The sequence below is a fragment of the Lycium barbarum genome, chromosome 11 (genome assembly GCF_019175385.1).
Source record: "Lycium barbarum isolate Lr01 chromosome 11, ASM1917538v2, whole genome shotgun sequence".
Classification (NCBI taxonomy): domain Eukaryota; kingdom Viridiplantae; phylum Streptophyta; class Magnoliopsida; order Solanales; family Solanaceae; genus Lycium; species Lycium barbarum.
The window spans coordinates 66,387,555-66,408,969 of NC_083347.1; the positions used below are offsets into that span (position 1 = coordinate 66,387,555).

Here is a 21,415-nt window from a genome sequence, read left to right on the forward strand (position 1 = left end):
TAATTGTCAATTTTGAATTTTTGGGGGAAAATTTTCAAACTTCAGACATACGTGTCTAAAGTTAACATTGCTGAAGTCTGAAATTAAACTGCACGCAATATGTCAACTTTTGATATATGGGTATGAAGTAAGGCTTGGTAGTCCTCAACTTCGAACATATTTTTCAACTTAAGTTAATTATCAAATGGCTAAACTTTAAAAACATTATAACCTTTTTTTATTCTTAAGTAAGGCTTGGTAGTCCTCAACTTCAAACACATTTTTCAACTTAAGTTAGTTATCAAGTGGCTAAACTTTTAAAAAATTATAACCTTTGTTTATTCTTAAAATAGAGGTTGAAATACGGCTATCTCTGTGCACTTGCTCCATTGGGATAACAAAGTGAGCTTGTCATTTGCATTCCTAATAAGTGGACTAGTCCGACACTATTGAATTTTTACTAAGTCCATATTTTGTTGGACTTGATAATTAATTTTATTTTATTAGGTAACTTGAATGAATATAGCTAAAATCTAAAATATAATTTTAATTCTTTTATGAATTTAAATTTTTAACTATTATAGAAGCGTGGGTTTAGAATAGGATCGACATGCTTGCTTCAATTAGCAGAGGGCATTTCGGTCATTGTCTTTCTTGAGCTTTTCCATACGTGGCCACCCTGTGCTCGCTCCATTCCAGATGGCTTTTACTCCAACAAACATATCATCAGTCTAGAACATTCAATTGTTGTTTCATCTCTTTGTTTCTTGATTCGTCTCAGAAACCCTCCTCTTTCAAATTTGTGCAAATCTTCATCTTCTTTACGTTCCTTGTTTTTTTGGGTTCTCTTCAAATTTCCAATTTCATAGATATCATTGTTCAGTCTTTTGGAACTACAGCTTTTCTCCATCAAGGTAATTGCATACTGCTATCTATTTTTGGGGGATCTTGTATTTACGACTTGTGGTTGTAAATTAGAGATGTCACTATGTTATTAATAAGAAAAGAATCCTTATCATGCAGTAAAGATATATGTTTCAGAATTTTCTGTGCATTTAGAACTTGTGCGGTGTTTTGGTTCCTCTGTACAGGAGATATGCAGGGCCTGTTATCACAAGGATTCAGAACAAATGGCTGGTTTGGAGAGCGTAATAGCTAAGCCAGGAATTCTAGGTTGGGACAAAAAAAATCTTTTTCACGGACTTTTACGCCCTGTTTCCTGTTATCTTGGGGTAATTTTTTAAGCCAAAGTTAAGGTTCCGTGTTAATGAATTTAGATGCTTTCTTCATTTTGTAGGAAACATTGGTAGTAATATCTCACTTTACTAAGCACTAAAGAATTGTATAAATTTCACTTTTTTCATTAGTATTATTGAACTATTAATAGATTATTGATGAAACATGGGAGGTCATTTCAACTGCTATTGTGGGAATGCTAATCTTTGTTCCTAAAAATCCAAGCAAATGCAGCTCAAAGTGCACAAGATAAGGGAGGAAAACAAACCATTTTGTTCCACCGTATCAACGACTTCTGTTTTACAGTTGGATATCTTTGTGATTTGCAATGTGTAGTATTAAATTTAAAGCCTCTTACTTGAAGCGGGATGCTATTTGTAGTGTTGAGTTTAAAGTACCTAATCTAAAGTGTGATTTGTAATTGTTTGTCTTTTCACGTACATGGGAAAAGTATGAATGACATCTCCTGTTCTGTGACGTTATGTTTGAGAAATACAATAACTAAAATAAACTGGATTTTTCAGAGGATATATTATGGATTTCAGATGTGTTTTATTCAGTAGGAATGTTGTTACCGTCGTATGTGCTATAACTTATTTCAGTCGGTATCATATTAAGTGCAATAATATTTAACATCTTATTTTGTTGCATGTGTCGTTCTAGATATATGAGCTAACAACTTTATCGGATTCGCCTGCTCTCTCCGTCACTAGGATCCCATATAGCGAGAAGGATGTATTCATACGCAACTTATAAGACTATTTTGCTTATTTGCTATTACATAAAGTCTATATCAGTTGTGCTATTGTCATGGTTCAGACTCCAGAAACTTAAGAAATTTTGAAAGTTTCGGTAGAATTTTGTAATCAGTGACAAAAAAAAAATGCCTGCGAGATCTACATTCATTGTACTATTTGAAGAATGAATAAGCAGTTTCTACGTAGGACTACTTTCCTCACTCATAAAATAATGGTTCCGTAGTGATATTACTATAATTAGTTTGAGGTGATTTGTGACTTCAAGATGTTTGTAGTTTAAAAGATGGGTATAGGTGAAGCTTTGCATCTGCTAAATGCATGTGTATTATACACAAGTCAAAAAGTGTTGATGTAGATGTAAGGAGGAATTCTCCAGGGCTCTAATGGTTTAATAATTTAGTCCTAATTTAATTGAGGTTGTCCATCTTTTTGTTCCTATTTCCTATTTCCGTGGTTTGATGTTCAGCGGTGACATATAAAATTCTTATATTCTTTCCACTACAGAGAGTGATTTGAGTTCGAGAGCTTTGATTTGTTATCTATGTACATATAATATCATTAAAGACAAAAGAAAAATGATCATTACAGAAAAAACATCATATATTCATCAAAGACATAGATCATATGGTTTTGGGTTAGAAATGTTGATACGAAGAGTGATTACTCCTGAATTAGAGATATTACATGATAGGATGAATTTAGATTATGCTACAGAAAAAATTGGCCATCCTTTTGCAAAAAATCTTTGTTGTGTTATGGTACTAATTAGATTATGAAAAATTCCCTTTAACCCTGGTTGATATACCAATAAATTTCTAATGGATGTTGCAGAAGTAGCATTAGTAAAGGAAAAAGTGGTAGCAAATTTGTATCAAAGTTTCTATTCATTGTTTTAATTGATAAATTCTGACTCTTGCAATTATTGTGATTTGTTAATAAATTTATATTTCATTAAGAGGGACTTGCTCTTATTATATTGTTGTTGGTGAATTTAGTGAAGTGAAATATGTGAACTGATTCGTTTCAATGGGAACGTATGATGATCCCGAGCTGCTAGACGTAAAAGATTCTTGGTAATGCCAACTAAATGCATCACAATTCAGTCAGCATATTTTAATGACAACAAGACAAGAACTTGTGAGGAAGATAGGTCTTTGCTAAAAAGAAGACTTTCTACAGCTGCTCATGAAATAGAAAGACAGATGATGAAATGCACTCCTTACTCATGTAAAAAATGACAAGGTTCAAGTCGTTCTTATAAGAATATGCATTTTTAAAACCTGGGAGTCGATTGATTACTCTGCAGAAGGAAAGGCACTTCTTATAAGCTAAGCATTTGCTGCATGATTTAATTTCTCTTGAAGCGAAGAGAAAAAAAAAACGCAAAGGACTTATACTAGAAGGACTACAACTATAGGTGGTTTGTATACATAATTCATGAATTTTAGTTAACATTTTTTAGGGATTGTATCTTATTGACATTTTAAATTATGTTTGATGAAATATGTAACCCTTTTTGTTTGATATTTAATTCTCTGTGAAAGATTACTCCCATTTGTGAAAAAAGATTTATTCATTGTGATGTAATTGTGATTCTGAAGGAAGACTTGCATAAAGTCTGTATGCTGCAAAGCTTGAAAGATGTTAGTTGGTATGATCCTCTATTACGATATGCTAATTTTTTATGTTAATCTTAACCTGAACACCTTATTCGGAGTCATGCAATGTTACGACATAGACTGTTGGATTTTGTTGCCTGGCGAATGTTTAAGATTTATTGATTTTGGCTCAACATTTATAGAATTTCTTTCCAGGCGAAGACTCGGGAAAGCATTAGACATATGCTGGATTTTGGAATAATAATAACATGGAATACAAGACTGTTCAGTAAATGCAAATGGAGTATGTTGGACTTGTGAAAGCATTAGCAATACGCTGGATTGTTCAGCAAATGAAAATGAAGTATATATGCTATAACACAAAGTGTCGGGCCGGTGCTTGCACCGGCTAAAACCATCTAGTTCAATAAAATATAAATGCCTATAATTACCTTTTAGAAAAGTGACGATAACACCATACTAGTCATGCAAATTTGACTTTTTCACTGTCATTCATTCTTCGAAATCTTGCGGCTACAAGTTTCTCTGGTTCATTGACCTTCTAAGACCATTAGAACCACCCGAATAAGGCAATGGATTGCGAAATGAGAAGACTAGCTATGGTTTGGCCAAAAGACAGACAACCAACATCAACAAAGTTCAAGACTCTACATGTATTATGTTATATCAAAGTCCAATATTGCTTTGTCTATAAGATATCTTCAGAGTCAAATAATGGAGAACATAACTTATGTACAGACTATGAGCCTATTTGGATGAGCTTATGGCTTTTGACTTATAAGTCATAAGTTAAAAATTATAACTTATCACATTTAACTTATTTTGATAAGATCCTTATTAGAAACTCTAGAAATCAAAAACAAAGATAAAGCGAAAATTGAAAACAAAGAGAATTGGGGATAAGAGGATAAAAACGAGAACCAATTGATAATGAACTCTATAGGCAAACTTGGGTATATTCAACCCAAGTCCTCCTAATTGGAATTCAATCAATGAACCTAAGCTATTTGAATTTCAAGGAAAACTCTAATTGATTCCACAAATGAGAAATCCTATGTAAAATTCAATGGAAATGATTCAATTAGCAACTAAGAAATCACACTTAGTCAACCAAACAAACTATATTAAGCTATCACTAAACAAACTCTCAACTCACAAGTTTTTCATTAATATTCAAGGTTGGTGTAAATGAAGACTAATGGGTCCTTTTATACTAAAGCTTATTACAACAAAGGCCAAAAGTGGCACTTTGTGCAAATAACCCCACATGGGTCCTTATTTCCACACGCCCACTTGCTTTGCAATTATAGCCTAGAATTGCACCCTTAACCTTGAATTGCGTTCCTAACCAAGAGTTGCACTCCTTAGCCATAAATTGCACTTATAGCCAAATTGTACTTCTAGCCACTTTGTGTAGTAGCCTCCTTTCTTTTGGCTTCCTCTTCAATATTCTCCAAGCTATCATCCAAATGTCATAAGCTCTCTTATGTGGCTCCACAAAGGGCTCCAACGTTCTTCTTAGCTTCTTTGAGACATTTGTGCCATTTGTGCCATTTAGGATCATATCATTCTCTCCTTCTTGAAAAGGATTCGTCCTCGAATTCGAACCTTGCAAAAACCAAGGGAAGATAGACGAAAACATATTCCTCAAGGCATGAGGGTTAGCGCACAAGGCAATAATCACACTTCCATTCCAAGGATGGACAGACTTGTGGTACAACCACACATCAATAACCATCATAAATAACATATGCACATTCCAATCTAAAATCCCATTCATTGCACTAGTCCTATCCAAAAATGGCCTCATTATAAAATCATGACAATAGAAAAAAAAACATCGAGATCATAGACATATACATGTCTCAAGTCACTTTGCACAAATCCATCATTGATTCGAGTAGTAATGCAAGAAGAGAATCACACAAAATATCTCCCTCATCTATAGGAATTTGAACACCTAAGAAGGGAATAACAATTTGTGAACAAGTGTTATCCTTCCTTTCATGACAATCCTCCCTAACTAGCATGTTATATTCCCTCAAGAGAAGGTTTCTATCACTAAGGAAAGGTCATCATCCCATAGAGGGTTCCCATATATTTCGTGGTTCCCAAAAGTAATGACATTTTTCACAACACGAGAATTAACAACCGTGTCACTATTAACCAGAACATTATGCCTAAAGAAAGGATTTTCAACTAAAAGATGAGAATCAAGACAAAAAAATTCACTCTCAAAAGGAGTAGAAACACAAGTGCTAAAACTAGGTGGACGCAAATTGATCTTGCAAGAAGAGTCAATTTGGTCATCATAAGGATCAACTAGTGTGTAAGCACTCTCAACAAGGACATCATCATTAATTAGCACAGAGTCACTATGCTCCATACAAGACAAAACTCTATCCTTACTCAATTGACTATTAATCACAACATGTTCCTCCAAGTTCGTTAGAGTATAAGGATTAACTTCGTTAAATTTTAGCTCAAGCACATAACCTTCGTTACCTCGGTCAAGTTCCTTGCATCGACCTTCCTCTTTGGAAAGGGTTGGACTATTTAACCTTCCAAATGAACTTGAGAAATTTCGAGCATTGTTTCTTTGGAATGATCCTTCTCATGAGTACCAACAAAAGAACAAGGCAACTAGAAGAAATAGAAAGGTTAGAGGGATTAGCATGATTTGGTGACAACTTCCCCACATCACTACACATAGCCTCCTCTCCCAACATGCCGTTCGAACAAAAGTTTGGTTTGGCAACCCTACACCTTTTACCCTTCTCTTGAGTTGAACCTTGTCTTCCTTGAGCAACCAAGTTCTCCTTTTCACTTACCTCTGTGCCCTCCCTTTGAACCCTCTCATGGAGTTCCTTCATGATTCTATAGTGTTCACTCACTTCGTAGGGAGTTAATGGAGCAAGGGTGATTTTCTTACCATCCAACGCAAACTAGTACTTGTTGGATCTTCCACTATGTTGAGCATCTCTTTCAAATTGACAAGGTCTCCCAAGAAACAAATGACATGCTTGCATTGGTACCACATAACATAAGAGTTCATCTTGATACCTACCAATACTAAACTTGATAACGGCTTGCTTGGTTACCTTCATCTCACCACAATCATTGAACAATTAGAATTTGTAGGGACTAGGATGTTTTCTTGTGGGGAATTTCATGTTTTCAACCAAGAACTGGCTCACCGCATTTGTACAACTCCCACCATCAATAATTAACGAACACACCTTGTCTACTATCTTGCATCTAGCATGAAATAGATTCTCCCTTTGATCACTTTCTTCTCTAGCTAATGCACCCATGGCTCTCCTAGCTACAATAGCAAAGTTCAATATTTCCTCCATCTCTTCTTCAACATCACCCTTAGATTCTCCCTCATTCTCACTCTTTTGCTCCTCACCATCACTACCAACACCGCCCTCATCTTCTTCATCGGTTCGGTACCCATCACGTAAGACCATAATTGACCGTCTATTGGGATAATTACCAATATATCCTTTACCTTGACATTTGAAACATTAAATGGTAGATGGATGAGGGAAGCTAGGTTCAACGTTATTACCTCCTTTGGCTTTGTCATCTCCTTAGGCTTGAGGAGTTTGAGTAGTCATCTTGGGCTTCTCCTAAGCGGATGACTTCCATTTCTCTTTACCATTACTCCATGGTGAAGTTGTACCATTATTTTCCTTGTACGATCTTTCTTCTTTCAAATCTGATTCAACCTTGGAAGCATCATGGAAAGCTTCCTCTAGAGTCCTATAAGTTTGTAGCCTCATGGGTTTGGAGATTTCATGATTCAAGTTAGTCACAAATCTTATTAGAGTACAGTTCAAGTGCTCATCTATCTTGGATTTCATCCTCAAGTTTTCAAATTCATCAAAGTACACTTCAACACTCTTGGAGACTTGTTTCAACATGTACACCTTCTTAAGTACTTCTTGATAGTATGTAGAAGGAAAATACCTCATTTCCATGAGATCAATCAATTCATTCCAAGTAGGGAGATCAAATATATGTTGTTGAGCCCTATCTCGCTTCTTTGATTCCCACCAAGTCGATGCATATCCCTCAAATTGGTTGAGGGCATACCTTGCTTTCATCACTTCCGATACATTGTTGGTGAGGAATATCCTCTCACTTTGCAACTTCCACTTAATGAACTCTAACGGATCACTTCCCCCTTTGAACTTGGGAAGTGTTACCTTGATGGTATTCAAGTTTCGTTCATTATCCCCACGCCCTTCATGACCTTGCCATCTCCCTCGGTCTTTATGACCTTGGAACCTAGCCTCATGGCCTTGAAACCTTGCAAAGCCACCTTATCTTTCTCTACCCCGATTAGTAATCTCTCCACGTCTTTCTCCTTGATGTGTTCCTTTCCACCACTTTTCTTGTGGCATCTCTGCATAATCCTCTTCATTTAATGGGTTTTTGGTATTGGTTTTGGAAGGGATCTTGTTATTGGTTTTGTAGAGGTGATTGTGGAATATTTTATGGGGTCCTTTGGGGTATTGGCTCATTTTGATTTGTTTGGTATACTTGGGGATTGATTTGTCGATTGGTGTTTTGAAAGGTGGGTAGTTGGGGTTGTGGAGCTCTTTGGGTAGGTGAAAAGGTGGTAGGGGCTAGCACAATGTGTGTACTTTCCCGAGTGTAAGGGTTGGGGTGGTTTTCATGTTCTTACCCAAATGTCCTTCAACTTGAGAATGGGGAGTGCCCACTCTACTTGAGGTCTCAACTTGCACCACCTTCGTCTCCAAACTATCTATCCGCTCCGTCAATCCTCCCACATTTGAAGTTAATGTCGTCAATTGACTAACGATCATGTTTAATGAACTCACCATGTATGATGGTTGCTCTCAATCTTGAGTACGCTCTCCTTGGTTATTTTGATTAGACATTATAACCTGCAAAACTAGTAAACGATGTTAGTAGTAAAGGCCTCACTTCACTCGTATTGAACTCTCAATCCTTACCACACTCCCGTGCCTTTTTAAAGTTGTTGATGAATCACTTAACCAATCAATCTCACACGATGGCTTATCCTTTGTGGAAGAAATGATTCTTGTTTAGATGAATGAAGGACGACACAAATCAAATGGACAAGTGCCAATAAGGTTTAACGAAATTAAAGAGAAATGCTTGAAAGAAATTGGGACGAAAAGAAATACGGACGCAAGAACTAGTTAACAACAAATAAGATTGATTACAAGTTGTTAATTAGTTATAAGGATCAAACAAAAGAAGTTAGGAAAGAATCAAACCACTTTGGACACTTAGAAAAAAATTCAAAAATATTCTGATAGATGTGCATCATGGGGCTATCGCATAAAATATCCCTTTCTGACTGTGATAGATGTTACACCCCGTAGTTCTATACATTGAAATTCGTAAGTGTCGGTCGCCCCAAATGTGGATTTTGGAGTTACTTTCAAGGGCATGTATGGTTGCATACGTTTAATTTATGATCATGAAGGTTTAGGTCAGGTAATAAGCCACGAGAGGATTGAGAAGCAGGTGAATTTCGAAAACTAGGGTTGATGGTCCGAATTGGGGGAAGAATATATTTTGGAATGTGACGAGTTTTGAGGCAAAGCAAAGCACAATGTGAAGTTCATGAAGCCCAGTTTCCAACGCAACAAACCGCTCCTCAATAGGACATTGGGGTAAGGAGATATGGACGTTACAATTTGGGATGGCAGGCCAGGAAAATAGCCTGCGCGAACGCGCCAGGGAGTGGCGCGAACGCGCAGGAGACTAGGGGCCAACTCAGCGCGAAAGTGCCACCACGGGGCGCGAACGTGTTGAGCAAAATTTAGGCTCGGGTCAGGGATGAAGATTATATATGATCTGGGTATAAGAATATACAGATGACATTTGGAGACCGTAGGGAGTAAATCAGTTAACACGTTACTTGATGAGTGGCCCTCGTAACCGCAAGTAAGGCGGGGCCCACATGCCGGGGTTTTATAAAGGACATATCAAAAGTTATATGAGTAGTACATTGGAAGTTGAGCAAGTATTAAGAAGGACCCCTGAGCCGAATATTGGCATAAGCTCTCCAAAAGGATGATTTAAGGATGCGTTTTCGGATGATCTAACTTGGAGGGGCCAAAACACCATTATAAATTTGGAATTTGGAAACACACCAAAAATTAAAGTTATAGATAATTGAAAGAGCTTTCCATAGGTTGTGGGCCCTCATACCATATCGGTATTAAGAGTTATGACCTTTTTACTGAACGAACGCTCAGGCAGAAAAGTTAAGTCTGCGCGAACGTGCTGAACGATTTTTGAGGTGGTGCAGGCAGATTCTGGAACTTTATTTAAGGGGGATTAACCCCTCTTTCTTCATACAAACATACCAAAAACCCCTCCAACCCTCTGGAAATTTCCCCCAAACCTCAAACACCAAATCTTAGCCCAAATCAAGTTTAATTCTCGAATTCCGGTCCAGACAGCGTATAGTTGCGATTATAAAATCGTATTGCAGCGAGTCTTGGTTTGAAGGAAAGTTGGAAAGTGAAGATATTGTGGTTCTAGCAGAGGTAAGGTATGCATCTTCCTTTATTAAGGTTGATTTAAGTTTATTTACGGAGATAAGGTTATTAAATAATCGTATAATGAATTTATAGGTTGAGAAATTGGACAAAACATCGTGTGAGATGTTTATGGAATATATTGGTATGGATAATAGTGTTGTTGATGTTGGTATTGTTGTTGTTGTTGATTGGTTGCTGAATTGTGATTTCGGGCTTGGCATATAATCAAGGGAGATGCTGCCCGAATTTCGGCAGGTTCTAAATGGATTTAAATTGAAGGCTTAAGACAAGTGTATGATGATGAGCCTAACAATAGAATGAATGGTTTTATATGTAGATTTCAAGACAGGAGGTAGGTTGGAAATTCGAGAAGCGGGCTTCTAAGTATGTTATGGCTCGTCCCTTTCTTTCAAAGGCATGATTCCTATGTTTTGATTCCATACATGACATCCATAATATTTTACTCCTAGAAATGCCAAAAGTCTATAATTTCTAAAGATTCTTATGACGACTCCAATCCTAGAGATTTCCAAGCCTAAGGTTCTAGATGATTTCATGACGTGACTGAGAGTGCTATATAACATATGGCCTCAGCTTATGTCTGAGCGTGCTATATAACATATGGCCTCAGCTTATGTCTGAGCGTGCTATATAACATATGGCCTCAGCTTATGTTATGGATCATTCAAAATGAGACATGATAGTGGTGATGATTATGGTAGTGATGAAGATCCTTATTATCTGAACGAACCCAGCAAATAAATGAACTCCAATGACTCTATTCCTAGACAGTGTAGGGATATTCGTATCCTTGACCTCTTAAGTCCCGAAAGGGCATCCATAAGTTGTACGATTTCATAATGTTGTCTAATTCCTGAAGGGGACGTTTATAAGGTTTTCTATTTCCTATGCATTTTACATTTGATTTTTGAGTCTTGAAGGAGGCAAATGAAAAGGGGAAGAAGTTCCCATTTTTGAGAAAAAAGGGAAGAAGTTCCCATTTTTAAGAAAAGGGAAGAAGTTCCCGTTTTGAACTAAAAGTTGCTCCGAAGGGAGTCTTTTGATGGTTTCCAAAGATTTTCATGCATTTGCATATTTACATACATGCACGACATTATTTCATAGGGAAGGAAAAAGGGCTAAGGCGTTATATACGCAAACCACCTGATCAGCTGGTATACGATGATTATGATGCCCGAAAGGGCTGCGAGCAGGGTGAAGGCATGCATAATATATATATATATATATATATACATATACACACATACTCATGCTGCATCAAAAGTTCATATGCATACATGTTTATCAGAGTTGGTTACAGGTACAGATTGAGTCTATTACTCTTTTATCATCCAAGTCAAAATCGATAAAGGTTCAGGTATATTCCGAGTTGTGACGCACGAGGTAAGTTTCATCCTCTTTACATTTCTATTCGATATTGAGAGCCCTGTATGGCTAAGGTGTGCTAAGTATGTATAAAATTGGCCCTGTAAGGCATTGTATGTATTTCTGGGCTGCGTGCAAGTTTTGGATAGTAAGAAATATAAGGGACACTCTGCTTAAATTTTCCTAAAATATAAGGACAAGGACTAAAGAAGGACAAGGATAAAAGATTTAGAAGATCATGAAGATTATACGTCTATGATTGCTACAGATTGATTAATGGGAAAGTATGGGACAAGATGATATGGAATGATAAGATGAAGATGACACTACAAGTGGACATCGGGCATTAGTTATTGGAATCAAAAGTACTATTCTAGCTGGACAGATAGTTGGGTACTGTTACACCTTGGAAAATCCCCCGTATATGTACAGTGAAAAAGCTAACCAAGAGCGTAGCATATGCGATGTTTTGACGAGCAATAAAGAGTATTAGATGACCCTCAACGAGATTCTAAAGGCATACAATGCAAGGAAAGAAAGTTGCTAAGGAAAATGAATCATACGTGGTGTATCGGATAAGAATAATAAGCAACGATTTGGTGATGGCATAATGAGGTCTTAGGGATAAGAAATAACGTCCTTTAGATGGGTATTGAAGTGTTAAACAAGTGTTAAGAAGGTTCCATAAGGATCGGAGATCAAACGAGTCGACGAAAACAAGTTCCAGAGAATAGGACAACATACGGCCAGACATACTGGCCGTATAATATATACGGATTGTATGTCCAGTCTGTAGATCCAGCCCAGAACACCAAGGTTCACTGGACCAAATATACGGTCCCAACATACGGTCAGTAAATATTATACGGACCGTATGTTGGTCCGTATAATGAGGGTCGGCCAGCTTTTTAATTCACTTAAGGGATCATTTTTTTCATTCCATCTTATTTCATCTTCCACTCTCCAACTAAAGAACACTCTATAATATTCTCCAAACACTTCAACCACAATAATACCAAGGAAATCAATGATCAACAACATCAAATTCATGAATCAAAGTCTATGAAACTCAAGTAGAAGTCATCCAAACTAAGAAAACCAAGAAGAGGAGAAATAGGGTTTTGGTGAAAGAGGGAGAACTCCACTCAAGACTTGTTCAACCATCATCCAAGGTAAGTTTCATGACCATTTTATGTTGTTTAAGGTATTGGAAGGTTAAGATACCCGAATTGTAGAAGAACATAGCAAATGGGTCATTCAAGGGTGAATAGTGTCATGAGTGAGTGGTAGTTGAATTAAATCATGAATGTTAGTGTGTTGTGAGTATGAATATGTTATAAATGACATGTAGACCATGAGATAAGTGTGATACATGGGAAAATACGATAGCTAACCCAAAACCATAAATGTGGGGAAAAATGAAGAGAAATGGTGGATCATGGCCATTGTATATGAATGATAATTGTGATTTGCTATATTGTGATTGTTATTGTGGGTGATTGGGAGTTGATATGGAATACGGGAAAAGTAGTATAAACAAAGGAAGTGCTGCCCAATTTTCTCTAGAAATAGTAGCGCGTTCTTATGGTTGATTGACTAATGTTAGTACGGATCCTCTTTTGAAGGTAGAGGCGTGACATCGAAGGGGAAATAGCAAACGCTAGATTTCTTAAACGAAAAAGCTATGTAAGGCTAGTCCCTTATTTCTAAGGCATGAATCCCATGATATGATATTCCTTCCTTCTTCATGATTTTTCCTACGTATCAGAAACTATGAGTCTACGATTATAAAGAGCATCACAAGATAAAGAAAAAAGACACGTTACAAGTATGACGATGTTGATAATGAATCTAAGTCTAGCAGTCATAAAGCTCATGATATGATATTCCTACGAAGTTAATGATCCTTATATGATTCCTATGATAGTATTTTCCTTACCTCTCCATGACTTACCTACTTTCCGGAAAACTAAGAGCCTATGCTCGTGAATAGCCATATGGGATAAGATAAGAGGCATGTTACGAATGCGGTAATGACGATGATGAGTCTAAGTCTAAAGATACTAATGCCTACAATATCATAGTTCCACAAGGCTAATGATCCATATTACGACCCATTGATATTGTTCATTGACTACACTCACCTTATATGCTAATTCCTTCAAGGTGAGGCATAATGCTTATGAATGCTCCATAATGGACTCGGGGGTTCTCGACCTTATGTCACCCTGACATTATTATAGATTGCCCATAAGCCTTAATGCATGTTCTATGACCAATGTTCCGCAAAGTTATGAGTCTGTGTTCTTAGAGGATTTCATATGAGATAAAGGTAAGAGATATGCTATATAAACGATAGTGGAAATGTTGATCTTAAGCCTAAATATTATGAAGACTATCATACGATAATTATACGAAATTCATGCTACAAATACGATGTGACTTTCATAAATTGTTTTTGAATTTAAATGTGTGCATTAACGAAAGGTTACGATAAGCTTATGAGATGTATACGATGACAACGATGATAATGAGATATATTGATCCTTGTGTGATGCATGTGACATGGTCAAGCCACTATGTGGCCGAATATGGAAGATATGTATGTGATACTGTTGAGCCACTACGTGGCCGAATACGGATACTGTCGAGCCACTAAGTGGCCGAATACGGATACTGTCGAGCCACTACGTGGCCGAATATGGGTACTGTCGAGCCACCATGTGGCCGAATACGGATATTGTCGAGCCCTAAGTGGCCGAATACGGATAACATTTTATGTGTATGAGTAGATACAGTATTATGATAATGAATTATATGACGTGATGATGTATACGCTATGATGATTCATGTACGACGATTATGTATATGTGGTATATGTATGAAATGCATTCATCCTTAAAGGTCGCGCAGGTTTTGCCTTCACCTCATGACTTATGATTCTCTATCATGTTTATTTCATTCATGCTTTACATACTCAGTACAATGTTCGTACTGACGTCCGTTTTCTTTGGACGCTGTGTTCATGCCCACAGGTAGACAGGGAGACGGCGCAGACCTATAGGAGCTATCAACAGATTTTCAGGAGCACTCCATTATTCCGGAGTTGCTAATCGGGTTTATACTTTTGTGTATATATATGTATATGTATTTTGGGCACGACGGGGTCTTGTCCCGTCCATATGTCTAGTACTCTAGTAGAGGCTCGTAGATACGTATGTGTGGGTTATATGGTCTCACAAGGTCATTACTGTATATACGTAGATATGTGTACATTATCTTTTGATAGCCAAAGGGCTCATGTATATAAAAGTGTTTATGTTTTTCAATGAAAATGATTTTCTTATGATTATGAGTTTATGAACGAAAAAGAAGGCTTAATAAGTATGATGAGTGGTAGAACGAGCGGTGCTCGGTGGTTAGCCCCGGGAACCCGTCACGGCCCCTAGCTGGGTCGTGACAGGTACATTATTATTTCGAGTATCCCTAAGGATTATTATAGGCAAGATTTAAGATTTAAAGTACTATTTTTGGGTAATGACAAGTAGGGAACTTGAAGGATTCGTAAGTGAAAGAACAAAAGCGAGGATGAAAGGATTATTATGGGATGAAATTTCGATCAAGAATGGCAATGAAATACAACACCATAAGGTAAAACCTTTAAGAGGGGAAGCAAGTAAGCATGAGTACGAGCACAAGGACTGACTAAGGTATTAGAGAAACTATGACACCAGACAATGGGAAAATCGAGAAGTAATAGGGAGTTCCAAAGACTAAAACAGCATTTACGTGGTCAGTAAAATGAGGGACTTTTCCAATTTGGAGGGAGATGCATGACCGGAATTTTTCTTGGGATCCGTTAGAACTTCAACTTGTTTTAGGTCATGTGATAAAGGCCACGTAGTAGGGTGGATGTGATCATACCAGCACTAATGCACCTGATCCATCAGAACTTCGAGGTTAAGCGTGCTTGAGCCAGAGACTAGGATGGGTGACCCCCTGGGAAGTGTGCTAAGAAGTCTTACAGTTTTAGACATAAGAGAAGGATGAGGAACTAGAATATCTTGAGGGAAATTAGAAGCGTATGAACCTCACGGTTGGAGATTCTAAATGATTGCGAGAGATGAGGCGGATCGGCTTGATAGAGAGAGAGAAGACGTATACAGATACAAAATTAGGACGAGTTTGAATAGTATTGGGGATACTTGGTAAGTAAGGTGTTAGTAGAGATATACGATATCTTATGTGTGGTTATGTTAACAAGTAAAGATGATCAATGATGCTATATGTTAAAGGTATTGACTGAACACGGTGTCGAAGTTTAGGTGGCAAGTGCGATAGGGCAAATTGACATTATTTTCTCTGAAAGTTAGAGTTGGATAGGCCTGATGCAATAATATCAGGGAAAAGAAGAAAGGTAAGTATACGGAAAGAATGGAATATGTAGTATAGAGCGCGAGACGAAGGTAAAGGGTTCGAAATCAGATCCTGATAAGTGGAACTGGAGGGCAGTAACAACGGATAAGGATGTGAATTGGGAGAAAATAAGCAGGCTTGCAAAAGTGCCAAGGGATTTCTGGTTCTTGAGGGGCATTCGAAGGGGTAAATGTGCAGTCATATTGACACTATTACCTCGGAAACGGAAAATCCTTCTAGAAATAGAATAGATTTGTACTTCTGAGAGGACATTCTACGAACTTCTAGGCTAATACTATAAAATGGCAAGTGGAGAAGAGCACTTCGAAGAAAAATAGACTCAAGGAAGGTGGCATAGTCGAGCAAGGGAGTTGTCCACTAATAGAGGAACAAAGAGCAAGTAAGAGGAGGTACTTGCAAGTCGGCGAGTAGCCGTAGCCATGGTGAACCAAGACCACCTTGACGGGAATAGGGCGATAATTGAATATTAGTTCAGTCACATAAGAGCAGAAGGCTATAGAATTTATGAAAGAGTTCAATAAAGAGCTAAGGGAGAATGAGAAGAGGTTAACCAACCTATGTTAAAAATAAGGCGATCGGCGTATAAGAAAAGGGCAGTCACTTCAAGACATCAGTAAAAACGTCATGAATTTGTAACTACGACATTCAAGGATGAATGTTTTTAAGGGGGCAAGAATGTTACACCCCGTAGTTCTATACATTGAAATTCGTAAATGTCGGTCGCCCCAAGTGTGGATTTTGGAGTTACTTTCAAGGGCATGTATGGTTGCATGCGTTTAATGTATCATCATGAAGGTTTAGGTCAGGTAATAAGCCACGAGAAGATTGGGAAGCAGGTGAATTTCAAAAACTAGGGTTGATAGTCCGACTTGGGGGAAGAATATCTTTTGGAATGTGACAAGTTTTGAGGCAAAGCAAAGCCGAAAGTCAAGTTCATGAAACCCAGTTTCCAACGCAACAAACTGTTCCTCAATAGGACATTGGGTTAAGGAGATATGGACGTTACAATTTGGGATGGCAGGCCAGGAAAATAGTCTGCGCGAACGCGCCAAGGAGTGGCGCAAACGCGCAGGAGGCCAGGGGCCAACTCAACGCGAACGCGCCACCACGGGGCGCGAAGGCGCTGAGCAAATTTTAGGCTCGGGTCAGGGATGAAGATTATATGATCTGGGTATAAGAATATATATATATATATATATGACATTTGGAGATCGTAGGGAGTAAATCAGTTAACACGTTACTTGATGAGTGACTCTCGTAACCGAAGGTAAGGCGGGGCCCACATGCCAGGGTTTTATAAAGGACGTATGAAAAGTTATATGAGTAGTATATGGGAAGTTGAGCAAGTCTTAAGAAGGAACATTGGGCCGAATATGGGCATAAACCCTCTAAAAGAATGATTTAAGGATACGTTTTCGGATGATCTGACTTGGAGGCGCCAAAAAGCCATTATAAGTTTGGAATTTGGAAACGCACCAAAAATGAAAGCTGTATATAATTGAAAGAGCTTTCCAACCATAGGTCGTGGGTCCTCATACCATATGGGATCAAGCGTTATGACCTTTTTACTGAACGAACACGCAGGCAGAAAAGTTAAGGCTGCGCGAATGCGCCCAAAGGTGGCGCGATCGCGCTAAACCGTATAATTTTATACGATCAAGTTATACGAACTGTATAATACAAAGTCGGTGGAAATTTTCAAAATTTAAGTATGATGAACCCTCTTCATTTTAATCATTTTAGACATAACCCCAAGTCCTAGAAACCTCTAGAGACCTCTCCAAACACATTTATTTATTTAATTTAATTTATTTATTTGTTTAATTTATTTAATTTAATATTTTTAATTTAATTTAAATTTAAACTATTAATAAGTGAGAGTTTGGGTGCGACGAAGGGTAAATTTGTAATTACGCCTGCTTAAAAGCCCTGGCTCCCTTTGCTTCCTCACTCTGCTTCTTCTTCATGAACCAAAATTGTCCATTTTTAGCTCTAATTTTTCCCTAATCATGGTGAGTTCTCTTCTATTTGTGCCGTGGTAATTGTTTTCTCTGTTGTTGCTTCAACCATTCTACTTTTTAATGAGGCTTTTGATGCTATCTTTTTCTCTCCATGTTCTTTTGGTAGAATTTGTACATGCATGTGCCATCAACTTATAATATGTTTGTTATCTTTGATTTTGTTATATTTCACTTTAAGTTCTTTTATGAGATAGGGCTTGTTACTGGATCCACAAACTGTTCGACAAAATTTCTAGAAAACCCTAATCTACTGTTCCTGATCAGGTATTCCTTTCATGTAGCAGAGGTCGGATTTCCTTTTGGGTGTAATTTTTTAATTTCTTCTGCTGCGATGTTGACGTTCTGTCAACAACGTTACTTTGACTCCTTTTTTGAAATTGAACCAGTTAGGTGTTTATTCGTTGTCTTCCTTGCATCTATGATGAGAACGTTTTATTGATAATATGTATTATTGCGAATACATTATTTGTCTATTAAGAAACGACAGAGGAAAAGGTTTAAAACTAAAAATCCAAACATTCTGTTCTCCTATATGAGCTAATAGGAATTGGATATTGTTAACTTCTTAGGTTATACTATTTTTGTCATATGTGTTTGATAAGTTTCCTGAAAGAAATCAGTTTTTTCATTAACTATTTAGATTTAGTTTTTGTATTTTGTATGCCAAAAGGCAGAGGAAGCACAAAGGGACTGTCCATATATGTGCTTCATATAGTTGAACTTTATCCTATAATAAATAAGTTGTTTCGTGGAACTGTTCAACTACATTTGTAGATTCTTTGTTTCTTCAATTATACATGTAAAAAAAAATTGAGTTTTAGAGTTAGACTTGAAATTTGTGAAATTAAAATGGCGAATAGAAGAGAATAGGTGTAAGTAAGAGTGTTGGAAGTTACATGATAAAGATGGTATAATGATTTCGTTACTTGATGACTACAATGGGAATACAGAATCTTGGAAAAAAGTAAGACAAACCCCAAATTAATGAGTTTTACTATCCTAAACAACATCCACATTTTTCTACAATGCAGATCATTTCTTAATGTATCTCAAAAAAAAAAAATGCAGCCTTCTTTTTGGTGAGCTCAAGTTAATCTTTATTTTCCAAATAATTTGGTTCAATACCATCTCAAGCATTAATATCATACAGTTTGTTTTCTGTGGAGCTATAACATAGTTACACCAAAGTATATGCATAGTATTATGGCATCAGCTTATGTCACGGAGCTTCAAAATTGAGGTTTTTTTTCTTTTTCTTATTTGCAAAAATCAAAGAAGGTTAGTAGTCTATCCTTCTTTAGAACTGGCACTGACATGAATATGGTAAGAACGACCATCAAACTCTAGCCCAAGTTTAGGAGGTCTAAATATGCTCAACAACTATTATTCCTTTATCTGTTTGCTAAGGCTATACTATTTTCTTACTGATCGTTGGAAATCAAAGCACATTATATTCCCATTCAATCAAAGACCTCCAACAGGGAACACTAACTTCGAATTTCCACTACTAAACTGTTCACAGTTAGCTTGTCCGTAACATTGGAGTACGTCCAGATTTAAGCTCTCCCAAGTTCAAAGGATTCTTCCTACTTTCCATCGAACATCCCCCAAACAGAGAGTGGATTCATGCAATATCTGCTTTCTTAATCTATGTTGTTCTTTTTAAATCTTGAGAATTATGGCTTGTACTTTTCTCATGAAATCTCTATTTGTTGCTTGCTAATAGGATATGTTCAAGATCTTGTGCAGTTAAGGATGGGGAATATGTGAAAGATTACTATGACTGCACCATCAATTAATGCTTATGCAATCTATGGACCAAAATAAAAATGAACTTCTTTTAGGAAAGAATGAGGCAAAATAGTTGTGTCTTTTACTCTCGGTCTTCCTTGGAAAGGGTATTCAGTACTTACTTCAGAAAGATATGTTCATCTAAAAAATAGTTACAAAAAAATAGTCGTGTCTTTTAATCTCGGTCTGCAAGGGTATTCCTACTTAAATTCATAAAACTACTTAGTACTTACTTTAGAAAGATATGTTCCTCTAAAAAATATTAAGTGTAGGACTGCTGAGATTCTTGCGTCATGGTTCTACTGCTACTGTTCCTTAAGTTATGAACTTACTGATGATTTCGCTAAAATTTGATGATGAGTTGGTTTGGTCTAATGAGTTCGGAATGCATATTACTATTTTCATGCAGTGAGGGTTCATAGGAAATTAGAAAAGGAAAATTATTGTCTGAAATAATTACTTCTAGATCTATCTTTTGACTTTGGTATTTGCCTTTTCCAGTGTCCATTCGAGTTTGGAAGTTAGGTGCTAAAGAATTTCATCCTCTTAACATATTTATATATTGTAGACTATAAAACTTGAATGATGATTATAATGTTGTCTGGTACCTTTGTTTCTGCTTTTTTGCTTATGCTAGATGTTTTTCGGGTTCACTAGGATTTCATAAAGAATTGCTTTCATGTGCAGATTACGTGATTTAGTTAAGGCCAATTTGAAGGTATTCACTCAAATCAACCAAAGGAAATAATGACAAGGCACATAGTGGACAAATACAAATATGATTGTCAATCAAATCGATTAGGTCAGTGAGGACTTCTACCTTTTGGACTTCCAAGGGACAGGACCAACACACTATAAAATTCGGATTGCTTATTTTATTTGCTTTTATTAGTGTATTGTTGATTACACCCTTGTTCTTTCTTTATCTTTGGTTATTTAACTCTGCAGATGTTGGAGTTAAGCACGTCAATCTGGCAATCAAATTTTATTCTTAGTGTATGCCGAATTGAATTATGTCGCTAAGGCGTTTAGTCAAGAATTCTTTAGAGGAGGTATGTAGCCTCTTCTTTGAGTGCATAAAGTTGCATTCATTAGATGAGAAGTAAAAAGGAATACCGAAAATTCGAGTGGCTGAAGCTGAAGTAACTACTTTCGAAGTTAGTGATTTGATCTTTTTGATAACCCCTTTTTTGGAGAACTCCAAGCTATTAAGGAGACGAAAAGCTATGTAAAGTAAAAGAGGGTTGGGGAGAGGTCCTTGAAGATCACTTGCCCAGCTCTGGAAGGACATGAGTGGAGAATTGTCACTGGATTTGTCCAAAAAATACAAGGCGGAGTTAACTTATTTTTTTGAGAAGGTAAAACAAAAATGTCTCGGTATTCGATCAAACAGAGGTATTAATGATGCAAAAGCTCATTGATCAGTGAAGTATTTAACCATCAATTATGTTAAATGGAAAAAAAATATTTTTACCTTCAAATGTTATTGATTATAGTTTGTGCATCTAAACTACCTATCAACAAAAAATGAATTGTCTAAACTACATTTCTAATTAGATTTTTTAAGGCAACATACTTGATCATTCTTCACCAAATTTATAAGTAATTTTCCGATTATAGTGATATATAATTAT

The 21,415-nt window shown here is 36.8% G+C and overlaps 1 long non-coding RNA gene across 1 annotated transcript; it reads left to right on the top strand.

Annotated features, from left to right (window-relative positions):
* The first annotated feature begins 581 nt into the window (after nucleotides 1-581).
* Nucleotides 582-1,692, top strand: LOC132618713 (uncharacterized). Its single transcript, XR_009574273.1, has 2 exons — nucleotides 582-893; nucleotides 1,071-1,692. It is a non-coding gene; the product is annotated as an uncharacterized LOC132618713 (long non-coding RNA).
* Nucleotides 1,693-21,415: the final 19,723 nt, after the last annotated feature.